At 43.1% G+C, this 18,180-nt stretch overlaps 1 protein-coding gene across 1 annotated transcript in view; it reads right to left on the reverse strand.

Annotated features, from left to right (window-relative positions):
- The window catches only part of HS3ST2 (heparan sulfate-glucosamine 3-sulfotransferase 2), a gene marked incomplete at both ends in the record, with an annotated part of 100,377 nt that overhangs the window by 38,695 nt on the left and 43,502 nt on the right, over positions 1-18,180 (reverse strand). The window lies entirely within an intron of this gene.

Here is an 18,180-nt window from a genome sequence, read left to right on the forward strand (position 1 = left end):
GGCCTGGGTGGGACCCAGGTTCAGAAATGGATCTAAACGTTAGCTACTGCTGACTTTAAAATATTTCCTGACTTCATAGTCTCTGGCTGGCAGACAGGGAAATAACACATCGAAAAAGTAACAGGAAAGGAAAACACCCAAAGATCTTATATAATCCCATCTTTCAGAGATAAACACTGTCAACAGCATGTTGTCTACCCTTCCAGACATTTGTTTCCACTCGTGGGTGATTTTTGTGCATGCGTAATATTTTAAAAACATAAATCACATTACATGAATAGATCATTTTGTAATCTTTTTATACTTGTCAAATACCATGGATAATATTCAATGTCAATAGTTTATACCCATTTACTTCATCTTTTTAAATAGGTGTATAGTATTCTATACTAATTTGTCTACATTTTTTTGGGGGGGGGCAGGTACTGGAGATTGAACCCAGAGGCACTCTACCTCCATGGTATACCTCCAGCAATTTTTATTGTTGTTTTGAAACAGGGTCTCACTAGGTTGCTAAGAGTCTTGCTACACTGCTGAGGCTATCCTGGAACCTGTGATCTTCCTTTCTTAGCCTCCCGAGTACTAGGGTTACAGGCATGCACCACCATGCCTGGCTTATGTTTTAAACATTCAAATTAAACCATGTTAAATATTCCTGAGGTTTTTGTTTGCATTTTTAATATTCCAACACAACTATATTAAACATTCCTGGATTAAATATTTATATACTCTTTATTTACTTGAATTTTTTTGTAGCACAGGGATTGAACCCAGAGGCATTCTACTTCTGAGCTACACCCTCAGTCCCCTCCTTTTTAAAATCCTTTTGTTGGCCGGGCGTGGTGGCGCACGCTTGTAATCCCCGCGCTTGGGAGGCAGAGACAGGAGGATCGCGCAGGTTCGAAGCCAGCCGCGCGCGCTGGCTTAGGAGACCCTGTTTCCAAATAAAAATATAAAAATAGGTCTGGGAGTGTAGCCTGGAAGTAGAAGGGCTTCCAGGAACCCCAGTACCACCAAAAAATAAAAAATAAAAATAAAAAATAAAATAAAATAAAATCCTTTTGTTGGAACTAGGGTCTTGGTAGGTTGCTAAAAGTCCTGTGACACTGCTGAGGCTGGCTGCAAACCCACGATCCTCCCGTCTCAGCCTCCCAAGTACAGGCATGCGCTTCCGCGCCTGGCTCTTGGCATAGTTTTCTAAAAGCGCATTCTGATTATGACTGAGTCAAGGATTTTGCAAAAAAAAAAAAAGCCAGATTTTCTTCCAGATGATTGTGGCAGCAACTGACACCACTGCAAATGAATCTTCTTTTTCCCCCAGTTTCATAGGTGAAAAAGAATGCTTCCGTTTTCCTTCCTGACTATTGAATTGAGCATTTCTTTTTTCATTTTTTGACTGTATGTTTGAAGTTCTGCCTTTACACATCCACTGTTAACGCTCACTGTCCCGTTTGCTTACTGGGGCATTGACCACATTCTCGTTTATTATGTAATAAATCTTTACAAGTTAAGGATATCTAAGCCTTGACTTTATGTGCTCAACATCCCACCGTCTAAAATAGATGTAAAATACTGTCTGCTTTGCCCTTATGATTTTTTAAATGTAGAAGTGTTTTATGTTTTTATAGTTTAGACGGTTTTACATTTTTATCGAGTCCAATTTCTTAAGTCTTTTCCTAGATGTTTTCCGTCTTGGGTGCCATGCTTAGACAATTTTCACCCTTCCATAAGTATAAAGTGTTTTATTTTTAACGTGCAAATCTGCGATCATTTTGAGACTTATTTTTGAATGTGTGAGGGAAGAATTCTTTCCCAAATGGCTAGCCAGTTGTCCCAACACTATTGGTTGAATAAGTCGTTCCCACCAATTCAAATGTCACCATATTGTATATTAAATTCCAAATATTTTTATGGATTTTCCTCTTTCATTTCACTGGTTTTTCTTATACCAGCACTATACTTTTAACTGTTACACACATGCTTTAATGTAATATTCTTACTATGTTCAAAATATTCCCCACTATTCTTACTGCTCTTTAGATGAACTTTAAAAAGGAGAATCGAGGAAGAAAACAGTTCAAATAATGCTTTGACAGTATGTATAAACCTCTGGCTTCACTATCGTGCAAGGGAAGGAGGAAGGGGCAGCAGGGTGGGTTTGAGGGTGATATGCCAAGAGCTGTGGGCATGTGGGCTTTTATCACTCTGGACCTCACTATGAGGCATAATGGCAATGCACAAATAAAAGTACAAAAGATTTTCTTTACTTGGACTTTCCACTTAACTGAATAGGAAGAACAGATTAATTTGAAGAGAACTGACATCTGGGTCCACAGGACACTATCCGCTTATTCAGGTCTTTTATGTTATCGTTTTAGAGTTGTTGTTTTTTTCCACACACATTCTTTTTTGTTTCTGTTATAACCTTTTCCCAGCCCCCTACATATAATATTGATAATGATGTCTAACTGGTGTGTGTGTGTGTGTGTGTGTGTGTACACGTGTGTGTGTGTGCGCGTGTGTTCCTCCCTCTACCAGACTTTCCTAATTAGTTCTAATAGATATGCCAGGTGATTTTCTCTGGTTTTGTAGGCAGATGGCACTATCATCTGCTAATCATGAAAAAAAAATATGACTTCTCTCCAGTATTTGTGCCTATTTTCTCTTTTTTCTTGTCTAATTGCATTTGCTATCCCTTCTAGAACAATCCTAAATAATTACAGTTGTGTTCTTCTAGGCTTTAGATGCTGCCTTAAGCAAAATATAAGGCGATAGGCAAGTAGTCTTTACTACATGAAAGACCATCCTGTAGTCCTAGTTTAGTATTTGATTTTGAAATGACCGCTGATTTTCATCAAGGCCTAACTTAAAAGCCACCCACTGATTGTGTGTGTCCTCCTCCTCTGGCTCTCCATGGTGTTTTATCTGTATTATTTGGTATCCAAATAGAACATCCTTGGCATTCTTGGAAGAAATCATATTTGGTTACATTTCACCCAAATTCCCTAGATATTCTTTGATTTAACTGGATACAGTTTGCTCCTATATTATTCAGATTTTTTTCTTTTTAAAATTATTTTATTAGTGCACTTAAATCATACATTACACCGAGGGTCAATGTGATCGACACATGCGTGCATACAGCTCCTGGTGCGTGCCGGCTGCCCCTCGCCCCTCCCCACACCTGTTAGTGAAATTTGTAGTGATACCTACACATTTTGCCATTGCATTTTTGAACTGTTTCCCGTCAGTCCTCCCTCCCTCAATCCCCTTCAACCACTCTCCAGGGTTTTTTTTTGCATTTAAGTCCCCTGTTTCCTGTTTTCTCTCTAGCTTCCACATCTGAGAGCAAACATACAACCCTCGACTTTCTAAGAACCGATGGATCTCAGCACAGTAATCTCTAGTTCATCTGTTTCCTGCAAATGAAATAATTTTTTGTGTTCTTTGTGGCTGAGTAGAATTCCATCGTGTGTACAGATCACATTTTCTTTATCCATTTATCTGTTGACGGACACCTACGTTGGTTCCGTTATTTGGCTATTGTAAATTGTGCTGCTTTAAGCATGGGTATACATGTATCACTGCAGCATTCTAATTTTAATTCTCAGGTTTTTTAACATCTGTACTCAGAGTTATTATCAGATCCCATTATAAATCAGTAAAACAAATATGGAAGTATGTTTACGTGTGTTCACATCTGGAAAAACACAAATAGCCTAGTTCTTTACAGATTTGATTGAATTTATACATAAAATATTTTGGTCTAGTGCCCTTTAAAAATATTTCATACAGTGTGTATTGGAGGGGTACTAGGGACTGGACCCAAGGGCACTCTACCTCTGAGTTTAGCTTCATCCCTAGCCCTCCCCCCTCTTTTTTGGAAACAGGATTTCACTAACTTACTTGTACCTGTGATTCTCCTATCTCAGCCTCCCACACAATTTGGTCTAATATTGCCCCCTCCCTCCCTCCCTTCTTCCCTTCCTTCCTTCCCTGATTTACTTATCCAGAGATTCATTTTTTTTTTCCTTTTGAAAACAGCTGCCTTTGGGACGTTTGGTTTGTTTGTTAATGTCAATGTGTGGAGGGTCGTACTTCCAGAAGCGTGGTAAGTGTGTGATCTGCATGGACCCACGGCTAGAGTGGGTCTGCTCTGGGCTGTCTGCTCAGCCCCATCTCTCTTTCTGTGAGCATCCTCTTCACCCACATGTACAGCCCTGCAGCCATGGCTATACTGAGCCACCTGTACCTTCTGACCTGAACTAGACCAGCCAGGGACACAGCTCCGGCTACACCAGCCAGACGATCTCTCTTGGGAACTTGGGGCTGAGAGTCAGAGATGCTAGTTAATATCTGCCATTTTTACCAATGGATAATTACCATCATGGTTCCTGGCTATATCCCTTCATGGGGTCCTGCATTTCCTATACTTGGTTTCCTAAAATATCCTCGTAACTTTATCATTACTTCCCTCTTTCTGCCTTATCTAATTTGAGTGTGTCTCTGCTATTGGCAACCAGATGGTAGTTATGGCTGCCACTGGGAGTCTGGCATTGATCACATCACCACCATAGCCGGAGAAATGATATGCTAACCTTATTGGTGTGACTCGACTGGAGGGACGGTGTCCTCCAGGATAGCCGGTCCCTTTATATTTTCAGTTTTTGAGTTTATATCTTACCTGGAGACTTCAACTTCCAGCCTACTTTCTGAGGGAATGTTTGTCCGGCACATTGGAAGTGAGCCTGGCCGCATGGGCTCCAGGCAGGGCCTTTCAGATAGAGCATGGACCCCTGCCCAACTCAACACAGGAAGGAACAGTGGGGCACTGAGTGCGGAGAGCTACAGAGGATGAAGGAAGGAGCGGTGAGCATTTTCTACTGAGCTTCTTGTGTGGCCAGAGACTCTCCTCTCTTGGGAGGATCACAGGTTCAAGGCCAATCTCAGCAATTCAGTGAGATTCTCAGCAACCTAGCAAGATGCTGTTTCTAAATAAATAAATAATAAGGTTGGGGGTGTAGCACAAAGGTAGAATCCTGTTGGGTTCAATCCCCAGTACAAAAAAATCCATAGAAGAACTGTGGATTATACTAAAAGAGTCAGAATGGCCATCCCATCACTGGGACTTCCAGGCGTACCCTTGCACATGGGCCTCATGAGCAGAGGCAACTTGGGGTGTCAGAGATTTTGCAGGTTCTTGGAGGAAGAGAGGCACGGGGTCAGGAGATGTGTGTAGGAAGACAGTGGAGAGATGGCTGCTCTTACAAGCCCATCCAGGAGAATAAAAGAAGCTCATGGGCCCACGAGGACGAGCTGGTGACAGCATCTAGTGACTGCGATCTCAGAAGGCAAGATTCAGGGGCGCATCATTCCCAGACATCTGTCACGGATCTACTCATCTGGAGGCACTAGCGGGCCTACTAGGGGCCCCAGGAGGTCTTATGGAAGGTCCTCTGCTATTTCCAGTGCCTCTTGGGCACCCTGGCACAATGGAACCGGATGTAGTCAGCTGAATAAGGGCCCCTAAGGACATCAGGTCCTCAGCCCTTGCACTGTCACTATGGCGCACCAAGGGAAGCAGTCTTTGTAGATGAGAATAGGTTGAGGACCTTATGCTGGGGAGGTTGTCCTCAGCATCCCCTACAAGGTAAACTATGATGGATGCTGAGGACACCAACGGTGAACAGAGCAGACCTGGTTCCGGCTCTCACGGGCTGCCTTCTGCGTCCCCATCGGAGATGCTTCAGACCTTTTTCTTCCCACCCCATCCCTCATTCTTCTTGGTCATCAACCTTGCTCAACTTCCCAGGAAAGGCGGAAGACATTGGCCATAGCTTGCCTGTCCCCGGAGCCCAGGAGGCTGTCTACCGACAGTGTCCCCGGCCAGTTTCCTAAGAATGTACTCTGCCCCACGAGCCAGCAGCAGGAGCCATGGAGGGCGGTTCTGAGTCCACAGGAGCCAGGAGTCCAGGGCGGGGAAGCTCAGACGCTGCAGGAGCCAGGTGGGTGGCAGAACCGTGTGCGAGGAGGATGCTGTGCGGTGGCTGATGTTCTACAGCTGGGATGGCCAGCCCAACAGGTGCCTGGTGAGTTTGCCTTTAAGACCCTGCGGGAGGCCAAACAGGCCACTTCCACCGACCAGCAGGTTCCTCTCCCCACCTCTGCTGCTGCTCCTCAGAGCCAGCACACCCACACAGTTGCCTTTACGTCCTAAAATGGGGACGCCTAATTGGCCCGCAGCTCATTCATTCATTCATTTCAAAGGTATACTGAGCACCTATGAAATTCTGGGTACTATAATCAGCATTGGGGCAGCAGTGACCGACAGAAAAAAGAAAAAAAGAAGATGCCTTGCCATAGGAGGTGGGGGGAGAGACAAGCGAATCCATCCCCTTTCTATAAGGAGAGAGTAAACAGGACAACAGGACGGGGGTGGCTATTTTAGACAGGGAAAGTCTCAAATAGCCCTTGGCATGCGCTGAACAGAAGTTTGAAAGATGTGAGGAAGCCATGGCTGAGGAACGAATCACTCTAGGAAGCCCGTGCAAAGGCCCCGGGGTGGGGAAGCAGCGGGCAGGCTGAGAAACTAGGGCCCTTTGGCCCAAGCAAGTGGCGCGCTCATAGAGGCCTGCAGTGGGCATCCATGCATGTAAGAGCTCACAGGCCCGGGTAAGAGATTTGCATTTTATAAAATTCTATTCAAGCCAGGTGTGGTGGTGCACGCTTGTAATCTCAGCCTTCAGGAGGCTGAGACCAGAGCATTGTGGTTCGTGGACAGCCTCAGCTACTTAGTGAGGCCCTTTGTAACTCAGTGACACCCTGTTTCAAAAATAAAAAGACTAAAAAGTAGGGCTGGAGGTGTAGCTTGGAGGTACAATGTCCCTGGGTTCCATACGCGGTACCACACACACACACACACACACACACACACACACACACACACAGAGAGAGGGGGGGGGAGTTCTATTCAGCCACGATTCCTACCCAACTGTAGAAGTTACATTTTTGTGGTTACCGATGCCTACAGAGGAGGGAACCAAGGCTGGTCCTAAAAGTGGACTCCTCTGGGTCACACTGCCTGCCCACTGTGCTGCCGGGGCACAGGCCCAGCCCTCCAGGCCTTTGGGAAGCAAGAACCACCTTCCCCTGAAGGCACAGGGCACCCGTGCTGTCGACAGCCAACTGGATTCAGCTCTGATGCAGATATAGCTGGGCAGCCACCCACTAGCAAAGACCAGGTGATACTGACCCAGGAGTCTAGGCTCTCCGACGGAGCCATATTAAACATGATCTTTTCACATCATAGCTATGCATAATATATAACATATTGCACATTTACATATCTATCATATGCACATGTGTAAGTAGGATACATGGAAGCAAGTTATACGGACATGCCTGTGGCTATTACATGTGCTGCTTCCAGCAGTGCTTCCCAGGAGCTGACAATCGCCACCTGCTCCTAGGTGCTGGGGACCGCGGCTGTAAGCAGAAGAGATGGCGATTCCTGCCAGGGGCAGAAAGACCTAAGCCTTACAAAAATATAAACGACATAGTGAAAAGCGATAATTACCACGAAGAAAGCTAAAGCGCTGAACTGAGATGCGGAGTTGCGGCGTGCGTGGGAAGAGGGAGGCTGTGATTTTAAATAGAATGGTTGGGGAGAGTCCTCTTGACACTCAAGCAGAGATGCATGCAAAATAGGGGCGCGGACCTCGAGGCTTGTTGGGGGGGAAAGGAATCCAGTGAGCTGAGCAGGTGCAAAGGCCTTGCCTCAGAGTGCCCTGGACCCGGGTTAGCACGAGGCCACCTGACCCGCATCCTCTCCACCGCCACCCGCCCACTACCCGCCAGGACCCACCTCTGCGCCAGCTCTCAGCTCAAACACCACCTGCCCCAAGAAACCCGCTGGGACCAGAGCAAAGTGATAGACTCCCTCCTAGGAAACATGACAATTATGCCTACACCTTCATTGATACTGCTCAGTTACCACTGGAGATTAATGTTTGTAGGTTTCATTTAGTTATCAATCATAGGTTACGGATGACTGGAATTTTCCATCAAGCCTAGGCATGGAAATTCTGAAGGCAGAGGCAGACTTCCTCTCAGATGGGCCAAGAAACCAGTGCAGGCCTGGCTCAACAAGGAAGACTTTGAGGCAGAAGGGGGCCTGGTGGGCTCTTAACGCTAGTTCCATGAAAGATGTAAGGAGGCCTGGCGGCTGTAATGCTGAAAATGAAAATGAGTAGTAAATTATTGATTCAATTACATTTCCAGCAAATGATAACCGAACATGTTCTACATTCGGTTTTCTCGCCTTCTGCAAATTGGCGAGGCCCCAATATCTTTCCTGAAGTCTCCCCTTTGTGCTGAGAATTATTTGAGGCAGTTTGTGTTGTTTGCAAATAAGAATAACTTGTACCATAAGTCCTGCAAAAATACTTTTTACTATCTCCGACGTGAAGGCTTTGATCTTTCCAGAGCGTGGGTAATATTGGCTGGGAGAGCTGGGCAGCGAAATAAGGCTGAAGTGGTTTTCTCATATTTCTGATCAGCAAAACTTTGAATGTTATTTCTCATACAAACATAGTACTTGATAATCCATATGGTGAGTTCATGCACATCATCTCAGAGAAGCCCAGCAGGGAAGCTTGCTCATTTCCCAAGGCATAAAAATGAGATCAGAGAGGTAAAGGGATTTGTTTAAAGTCACACAGTACAAAGCAGGGACTGGACCCCCAGCTGTCTATGAGTTTAAGCTCTTTCCATTTCAACCTCCTTACTAAAATTGACTACCTCCCCAGAATAGTTCATTCTCTCTTAAAACAAAAGAAGTGGGTTCCAAAATAGGCCTTCCTAGAATTATATGTGTAATAATATAGTGATCTAATTATCCACATTTCTCATTTGGGGACATAAAACCTCCAGGTTGTCTAAGCAGCTGAATTTTCTGGTTAAAACAAGCATAATCCACACCTAAATACATGTGCACCTTCCTCCATAGTCCAAGAGTCCTTAGCACGAGCAGAATCACTGGTTATCCTTTACCTTGGAGTCTAGCGTAGCTCCTGGCTAGACATTGGTAGACATCAAGAAAGGTTTGTAAAATGAATGAATGAACAACAACCCAAAACGCTACCCTGTTAGGAAACCTCATATCTCTCCAGCTCCCCTCCGATGCACCGCGTGGCTTATTAATTATGGATGGAGCTGGAAGCTCTGAAACAGAAGCCGATGTGGGCATAATCGCACCCTGTGTTTGCATGATCATAAGAAGATTATTAAAAATGGATAAGGCAGCCATAATTGGGCTCCAGCCTACCAGAAATCTTAGAGGAAGCAGATGGAGCATTTGGGCATTTTCTGTGCTTTAATCTAAACCAGCAGGAAAAAAAAATTGATTAGAAGATTGTCTTTAACATTCCATTATTGATGTCCGGGCTATCATTAGCAAATGGGTCACCATAAGAGCTGTCCCCAGTGCAGGATCAGAGACAGGGGGGTTTGATTTAGAGAAGAGTTAAACTTTGTGTGTCAGGCTCTTTCCAGAGTTTGGGCATGTGGCCAAACATGTAAGTGAATTTTTCCCAAAACACATTTCCCTTTCATTTTGAAATGGGGCTGGAAGGGAAATTATATTAACGTGTTTTCCGCTGTTTACGCTTCATAACCATCCCAAATACTCATCAAGAGGCAATGGAGAAAATAACAAAGAGGGGCTTTCTTCCAAGGAAATCGTCGAAGGGCCTGTAGGAAGACAACAGTGGCCGGATAACACGGGTGCGGGGAGAGTTGAAAAGGATCTTGGGAAGCAATCAGAGTTACCGTTGTCTGAGGTAAAAAGTTGAAACTCTGGAAATCAACTTATTCTGATCACTCTACTCAGCACTGGGAAATCATACGTAGAATCAGGAAAATGAGACCTAACTGGTCCTTTTTTTCTTTTTAACAAGGTGTCGTTTAGCCCCTCCCCCCTGTCCCTCATATTCTTCCCTTGTTTGTAAAATGGAGATGGTGGTAACATAGACCTCTAGGAATGCTGTAAGGATTTTATGGCATCATGCACATAGGTTCAGTTTCTCATTTTTTGGACTTAAAATGATGTGACGGTGACATGCATCCAGTAGAAACTGTACTTTCAATTTTGGATTGTGATCTTGTCCAGGTTGGCGGAACGTGGTACCATCTTCCCTCGCCATGCTGGGCAGTGATAGTGAGCTGCAGCTCCCAGTCACCAGGCCTCTGGGAGGGTGAAGGAGTGACACCCTCGGGACACTGGCTAAGCCAGGTGCATCACGTGCATTTTGACTTATGACATTTTCAACTTACAATGGGCTCACTGGGATGGAGCATCTCATCTGCACCTAGACACTAGGACGGCACCTCATAGGTGTCAAACATAGCAGTGAATAAAGGAACTCCATCGAGATCATCTGGCATCCCTGGAAAATGTGTTTATTCTTCTCATGAACACACTCAGGCATCAGATCTGGAAACAGCCATGTCTTCAGAAATGACCCAGTTTTGCTCTGCCATGAAAAGGCCCAGAGAAGTGATAAGACACACCCAAGGCAGAGAAAAATCCATCCAAGTACAGGTGACTCCCAGCCTGGACTCCAACTGGCAGAGGTCTGCTCCCTGGGGTGCTTTGAGGTCACAGCCAACTCGATGATCCATCAGACACTGAAAAGAAGCAGATGTGGCCTCCGCTGGTCCCCCAGAGTCTAATCCACCTGCCCCAGGATGGACTTCCCACCACTCTTTCCCATCAGAAATGCTTAAATCCCCGAAGGCAAAGGATGGGAGAGCTGGGTTTCTTAGGGGGGAAATACAGGCTCTTGGGAGTATGTACGGGGGCAGGTCCATGTCTAAGTTTTGTATTACTGATCTTATATTAGCCATAGGATTTCTATTTCTGAGAAAAGGCAGAAGATTAAGGATTTACAAGCTATAAGCGTACAAAAATAATCCAAAGAAACTGCTTCAGGACTGGCAGCCCAGGGAAAGGCATTGCAGCTTGCAGAAAGAAACACTGCACAGACATCCCGAGAGGACAGCTGCTTATCAGCAGTCTACGCGGCAACATGGCCCCCATACACAACTAGCAAAGGTGCAGCCTCTTCCACAAAACATGACTTGCCCCTTTGGAAAGTTATAAAAGTTATGAAAATGCATAGTGTTTACAAGGTGATTTGGGGTTCCTTAGATGCACATGGTTTTACAGCTCACAACTTGCCCAATCTTACTGGACAAGCCTGCTAAGCCAGTTCACAGTTTACCATGCTTGGGAAGTAGAATGATTCTGCAGAATTAAGAGAAGAAATATTCTCTAAAGTATATCTATTCTTTCTGTTACCCACCATCCATCCGTCCTTCTTATAGCAGTAGTACCCCAACATTTCTTTTTAGGTTTTGGGGGTAGACCCAAGTCCCTCCTTAAGCAGTCAGCAGGTGATCTGAGTGTGGTGGTGTATGCCTGTAATCCCAGTACTTGGGAGGTTGAGACAGGAGGATTGTAGGTTCAAGGCCAGCCTCAGCAACTTAGGGAGACCTTGTTTCAAAATAAAAATAATAAAACAGGACTTCCGGGAAGATGGTGATGAAGAGAAGCAGCGTTTCTGAGTCCCGCTAACAATCGATCTCTGTTACCACAAAATCAGCGCCTTTCATAGCCAGAAAACACCATCAGCAGAGAAATAAAAACTGTAAATACAAGGGACAGAGAAAAAGAGGGCTGGAAGAACAACCAGACACCAGAAAAGAAACCAGCCTGCAATGCCATGGCCGGAGCCGCGGTGCAGAGCCGCGCCGGTGCCATTTCCCTTGCAGCACCAGGCTCCAGAGAGGAGGGGCACTCAGAACAGAGCTCAGAACCAGAGAGGAGATACGCCGGCCTCACGGCCGAGGACACAGCAGCAGCGCCATACTGCCGATGGCAGTGGCGAGTTAACCAGACGGCTCCAGATCAGCACACTCAACAAGCCACCAGGTTCGAGAGAGGAGCGGCAGACAGAGAGCCGAGGTGAGCAGCTACGGACCAGCTGGGCAAAATACAGCAGTTTTTTCAGCACAAGGAGCATCTAAAGCTCCCAGGGGCCGGGCTCAGCACACCCTTCAGGGACTCAGAACGGAGCTCAAAACCAGAGAATACACCAGCCTCACAGCCGAGGGTGTGGCAGCGGTGCCATACTGCCAGCGGTGCCAGCAGCAAGTTCACCAAGTCTACTACAGCTCCATCAGCGCACTCAACAACTGTGAGTTAAATTGCGGCCAGTAGAGGAGAAATTCCAGTACTGCACTCCCAGGGACTTGATCAGATAGTCCCCCTGGGTCGGAGATTTTTGCAGTCCAAGCCAGTGGGGAAGTGGCGGCGGCAGAGATATCATACCATAGTTGCACCTCCCTGTGGGAGAACGCCCAGCCTGGCACCCCCATAGTCTAAAGCAGCCTCGATTGACTTCCTGAGTCTGAGACTATGTGATACAAACCAGTAAAGGAGTAGTGGTGACTGAGATACCACAGACTCGAGATCCAGAGCACCTTAAGTGAAGTCATAGTGACCCAGGGAAGAACCCAGAGAAGGCACAAACTTCCGAAATCATGGGAAAGAGGAATAACAATGGAGCAATGAATGCCCACAACCCCACAACATCAGAACCCGATAACACAGAAATTCAGAAATTTCTAGAAGAGCAAATCAAGAAAATAACTGTAGAAATAATAGAGAACTTTCAAAAAGAATTCAGAGAGAGTCAAAAAGAGATAAAGGATGCAGTCATTGAAGTAAAGGCCTCAATTCAAAGTATAAACAACAGATTAGACCACATGGAGAATAGAATCTTGCTCCTAGAAGATGATCACTCCAAAAATGAATGCATAGTCTCTAATTTAGAAAAAAAAATCTGGCAGCAGGAATTTGAAATTGAAGAAATATGGGCCCATTTTAAGACAGCTAACCTAAGAATAATTGGAATAGAGGAGGGAAAAGAAGGTGAAACCAAAGGGATCAATAATCTCTTCAAGGAAGTGATAGCAGAAAATTTTCTAAACATAGAGCAAGAGATTGATACACAGGTCCAGGAAACTTACAGAACTCCTTTTAGGCAGGATCACAGAAGAGGATCCCCACGCCACATAATTGTCAAAATTACTAATGTGGAAGCCAAGGAGAAAATCTTAAAGGCAACAAAAACACAAGGCCAAGTGACATGCAGAAGCAAACCAATTATAATCACTCCAGACTTCCCAAACCAAGTCATGAAAGCCAGAAAGGCATGGAGTAACATATTCCAAACTCTGAAAGAAAACAACTTCCAGCCAAAAATTTCCTACCCAGCAAAACTATCTATCAAATTAGATGGGGAAATAGGAAGCTTCCATGACAAACATAAACTGAAGGAATTTATGTCTTCAAAACCAGCACTAGAGATTTACTGCACTCAAGGAGATTTACTGCAAAGAAGAAATAGGTAATACATGCCAGAACCAAAGAAACAAGATTTTCCCTCCAGCAGACAACTAAGTAAGAAGAATAAACAGTATCTCAAACAGAAATCTTAACATGTTAGGAATTAAAAATTATCTCTCTATTATTACACTGAATGTAAACGACCTCAACTCCCCAATTAAAAAAAAAAACATAAAGTGGCAAAATGGATTAAAATCAAGAATCCATCCATCTGCTGCTTACAAGAAACACACCTTACAAGTAAAGATAGGAACAAACTCAAAGTAAAGGGCTGGAGCAAGGTAATCCATGCCAATGGAACTCGAAGACAAGCAGGAGTAGCAACTATGATATCAGACAAGTTAGACTTCAAACCCAAACTTATCAGAAGAGACAAAGAAGGTCATATTTTACTGGTAAAAGGAATCATCCAGCAAGAGAAAATAACAATAATCAACATCTATGCCCCAAACATAGGGGCAGCTACTTTCATAAATGAAACTCTTTGTGACATGAAGTCACACATAAATCCCAACACAATAATACTGGGAGACTTCAAAATACCTCTCACAACACTAGACTGATCTTCCAGACAAAGGGTCAGTAAAGATGCCTCAGAACTAAAGAACACCATTAACCAAATGGACCTTTGGACACATATAGAATATTTCACCCAACTACTGTGGAGTTTACATTTTTCTCAGCTGCTCACAGAACCTTCTCCAAAATAGATCACATCCTGGGACACAAAATGAGCACTAGCAAATTTAAAAAATGTTACATACTTCCCTGTGTCACTTCAGACCATAATGGAATGAAACTAGAAATCAACTATAAGAAGACCCAGAGAAACAACATAAACATGTGGAGACTGAACACCACACTTCTGAATGAAGAATGGGTCATAGAAGATGTAAGAGGTGAAATCAAGAAATTTCTAGAAACAAAAATAAAAATACAACATATCAAAACCTCTGGGACACTTTGAAGGCAGTATTAAGAGGAAAATTTATAGCACTGACTGCTCACATAAGAAAAAAAGAAAATCTTCAAATAAATAACCTAATGACACACCTCAAAGCCCTTGAAAAGCAGGAACAATTGAACCCCAAAGCCAGTAGAAGACAGGAAATTATTAAAATTAGAGCAGAAATTTACAAAATAGAGAATAAAAAAACAATATAGAAAATCAACAAAACCAAAAGCTGGTTTCTTGAAAAAATTAACAAGATAGATAAACCACTAGCCAACCTAACCAAAAGAGAGAGAGAGAGAGAGAGAGAGAGAGAGAGAGAGAGAGAGAGAGAGAGAGAGAGAGAGAGAGAGTCAACCCAAATTATGAAGACAAGGGATGAAAAAAGAGAAATGACTACTGACAGTGTAGAAATTCAGAGGATTATCAGAAACTACTTTGAAAAACTATACTCCAACAAAATGGAAAATCTGGAGGATATTGACAACTTCCTAGATAAATACAACCTTTGTAAACTGAGTCAAGAAGATATAGAATACTTAAATCAAGCAATAACAATCAAAGAGATTGAAACAGCAATAAAGAGCTTGCCATCAAAGAAAAGCCCAGGACCAGATGGTTTCCCAAGTGAATTCTATAAAACCTTTACAGAAGAGCTAACCCCAATACTCCTCAAACTATTTTGCGAAATAGAAAAAACCAGGACTCTCCCAAAGACATTCTATGAAACCAACATCACACTAATACCCAAACCGAATAAAGACAGTTCAAGGAAGGAAAACTACAGGCCTATATCTCTGATGCACGTGGATGCAAAACTATTAAACAAAATACTAGCAACACACATTCAAAACCACATCAAGAAAATCATACACCATGACCAGGTAGGGTTTATCCCAGGATGCAAGCCTGGTTCAACATATATAAATCAATCTATGTAATTCACCATATAAAAAGAACCAAGGACAAAAATCACATGATCATTTCAATAGATGCTGAAAAAGTGTTTGATAAGATTCAACATCCATTTATGATTAAAACATTGCAGAGAACTGGAATAGAAGGAACATATCTCAACATTATTAAGGCAATCTACAATAAGCCCACTGCCAACATCATATTAAATGGGGAAAAACTTCAAGAATTCCCCCTAAAAACAGGAATGAGACAAGGATGTCCATTATCACCACTTCTCTTCAATATAGTACTAGAGACTCTAGCCAGAGCAATAAGGCAAGAAAAGGAAATCAGAGGAGTACAAATAGGAAAAGAAGAACTCAAATGTTCACTATTTGCAGAAGACATGATACTATATTTAGAAAACCCAACAACCTCAACCAAAAGGCTTATAGAACTGATCAACAAATTCAGCAAAGTATCTGGATACAAAATCAATCTTAAAAAATCAGAAGCTTTCCTGTACACCAACCATAAATCCACTGAAAAAGAAATTCAGAAAACACTTTCACTCAGGATCTCCCACAAAAAAAAAATAAAATACTTAGGAATAAACTTGACCAAGGAGGTAAAAGATCTCTACAAAGAAAATTATAAAACACTGAAAAAAGAAATCAAAGAAGATCTTAGAAGATGGAAGGATCTTCCATGTTCATGGATTGGCAGAATAAATATCATTAAAATGGCCATCCTTCCAAAAGTGATCTACAGATTTAATGCAATGCCCATTAAACTACCAAGATCATTCCTCACAGACATAGAAAAATCAGTCCTTAAATTTATCTGGAATAACAAAAAGCCCAGAATAGCCAAGGTAGTTCTCAGCAACAAAAACCATGCAGGAGGAATCACAATACCTGACTTTAAACTATACTACAAAGCCATTGTAATAAAAACAGCATAGTACTGGCAAAAAAATAGATACATAGACCAATGGAGCAGAATAGAAGACCCAGAAACAAGTCCACACACTTTCAGCCAATTGATTTTTGACAAAGGGGCCAAAAACATACACTGGAGAAAAGATAGCCTGTTCAACAAATGGTGTTGGTAAAACTAGTTAACCATATGCAGAAAATTGGAAATTAATCCCATTTTCTCACCCTGTATAAAAGTCAATTCAAGATGGATCAAAGACTTGGAAATCAAACTAGAGAACTTGAAGCTCCTTGAAGAGGGCATAGGTCCAACACTGCAACACATAGGCACAGATAAACACTTTCTCAACAAGACCCCAAAGGCACAACAAATTAAAAGGCAAATCAATACGTGGGATTGCATGAAACTGAAGAGCTTCTGTTCAGCAAAGGAAACTATCAAGAACCTCAATCGAGAGCCAACAGAATGGGAGAAGATTTTTGCCACCTACACCACCGATAGAGGACTAATATCTAGAATATACAGAGAACTCAAGAAACTCAAAACTAAGAAAACAAAGCATCCAATAACAAAATGGGCAAACGAACTAAATAGATACTTCAAAAGAGAAGAAACTCAAATGACCAATAAATGCATGAAAAAAATGCTCAACATCACTGGCAATCAGAGAGATGCAAATCAAAACTACCCTGAGATTTCACCTAACTCCAACTAGAACGGCAATCATTCAAAACACAAACAACAACAGATACTGGTGAGGATGTGGAGAAGTGGGAACTCTAAGACACTGTTGGTGGGATTGCAAATTAGTGCAATCACTTTGGAAAACAGTATGGAGAATCCTCAGAAGAATAGGAACAAATCTACCATTTGATCCAGCAATACCACTTCTGGGTATCTACCCAAAAGATAGAAAACCAAACTACCAAATTAATGCATGTGTATCTATGTTCATAGCTGCATAATTCACCATAGCCAAACTATGGAACCAGCCAAGATGTCCAACAACAGATGAATGGATTACAAAACTGTGGGATATGTACACAATGGAATTTTACTCAGCCATTAAAAAAACCTCAATTACATCATTTTCAGGGAAATGGATGGAACTAGAGGACATTATGCTAAGTGATATTAGTCAGTCACAAAAAATAAGAAAACAGATGCTTTCCCTAATATTTGAGAGTTAGGGAGAAATGGGTCATAGGAGGAAGTCTAGATGGAAAAGGAAATCCTATAGAGGAGCAAACAAGGCAACCTAAAGGAGGAGAAAGGAGGGGGTAAGAAGAAAATCTCTAAAACACACAATGTACTTAAACATATAGAAGTCAACCACTAAGCCGAGCAGGGGAGGGAGGGACAGGGAGGGATTGGGGTGGGAATTGGGTAGGGGTTAAATCAGTGATGTATACATGTATGTACACACAAGTTTTTTACCCCAATATGATGTATGAATATAATACACCAATAAAAATTAAAATAATAATAATAATAAAACTGGGCTGGGGTGTGGCCTGGAGGCAGAATGCCCCTGAGTCCAATCCCAATTACCACACAAAAAAAGGGAGACGACCCACACTGAGCCAAGCAGAATATCCCGCCTCCTAGAAATGGTGAGTGGTTCAAAGATGAACGTGTGAGCTAACCAGAGCCAATGAGCCGCAATTAGACTTTTGGTGTGTGTGTGGGGGGGTGTGCTGAGAGAAAAGACAATGTTCTTTCTGCTATCTTGAAATTGTGAGGTTATGAAGCTGAGCCTGCAGCCAATACCAGGCCACCATAAGGAGTCTGAGAATGAAGTCAATACATGAAGTGGAGGGAGAGACAGAAAAAGAGGAGAGAGACAGAGACAGAGACAAAGAGGATTCAGGACTGTTCCTGAAACCCCAGAGGTAGGCCTCCCCTCCAGCCCTGCACTTTT

Source organism: Muscardinus avellanarius, assembly GCF_963383645.1.
Source record: "Muscardinus avellanarius genome assembly, chromosome: 10".
Lineage (NCBI taxonomy): Eukaryota > Metazoa > Chordata > Mammalia > Rodentia > Gliridae > Muscardinus > Muscardinus avellanarius.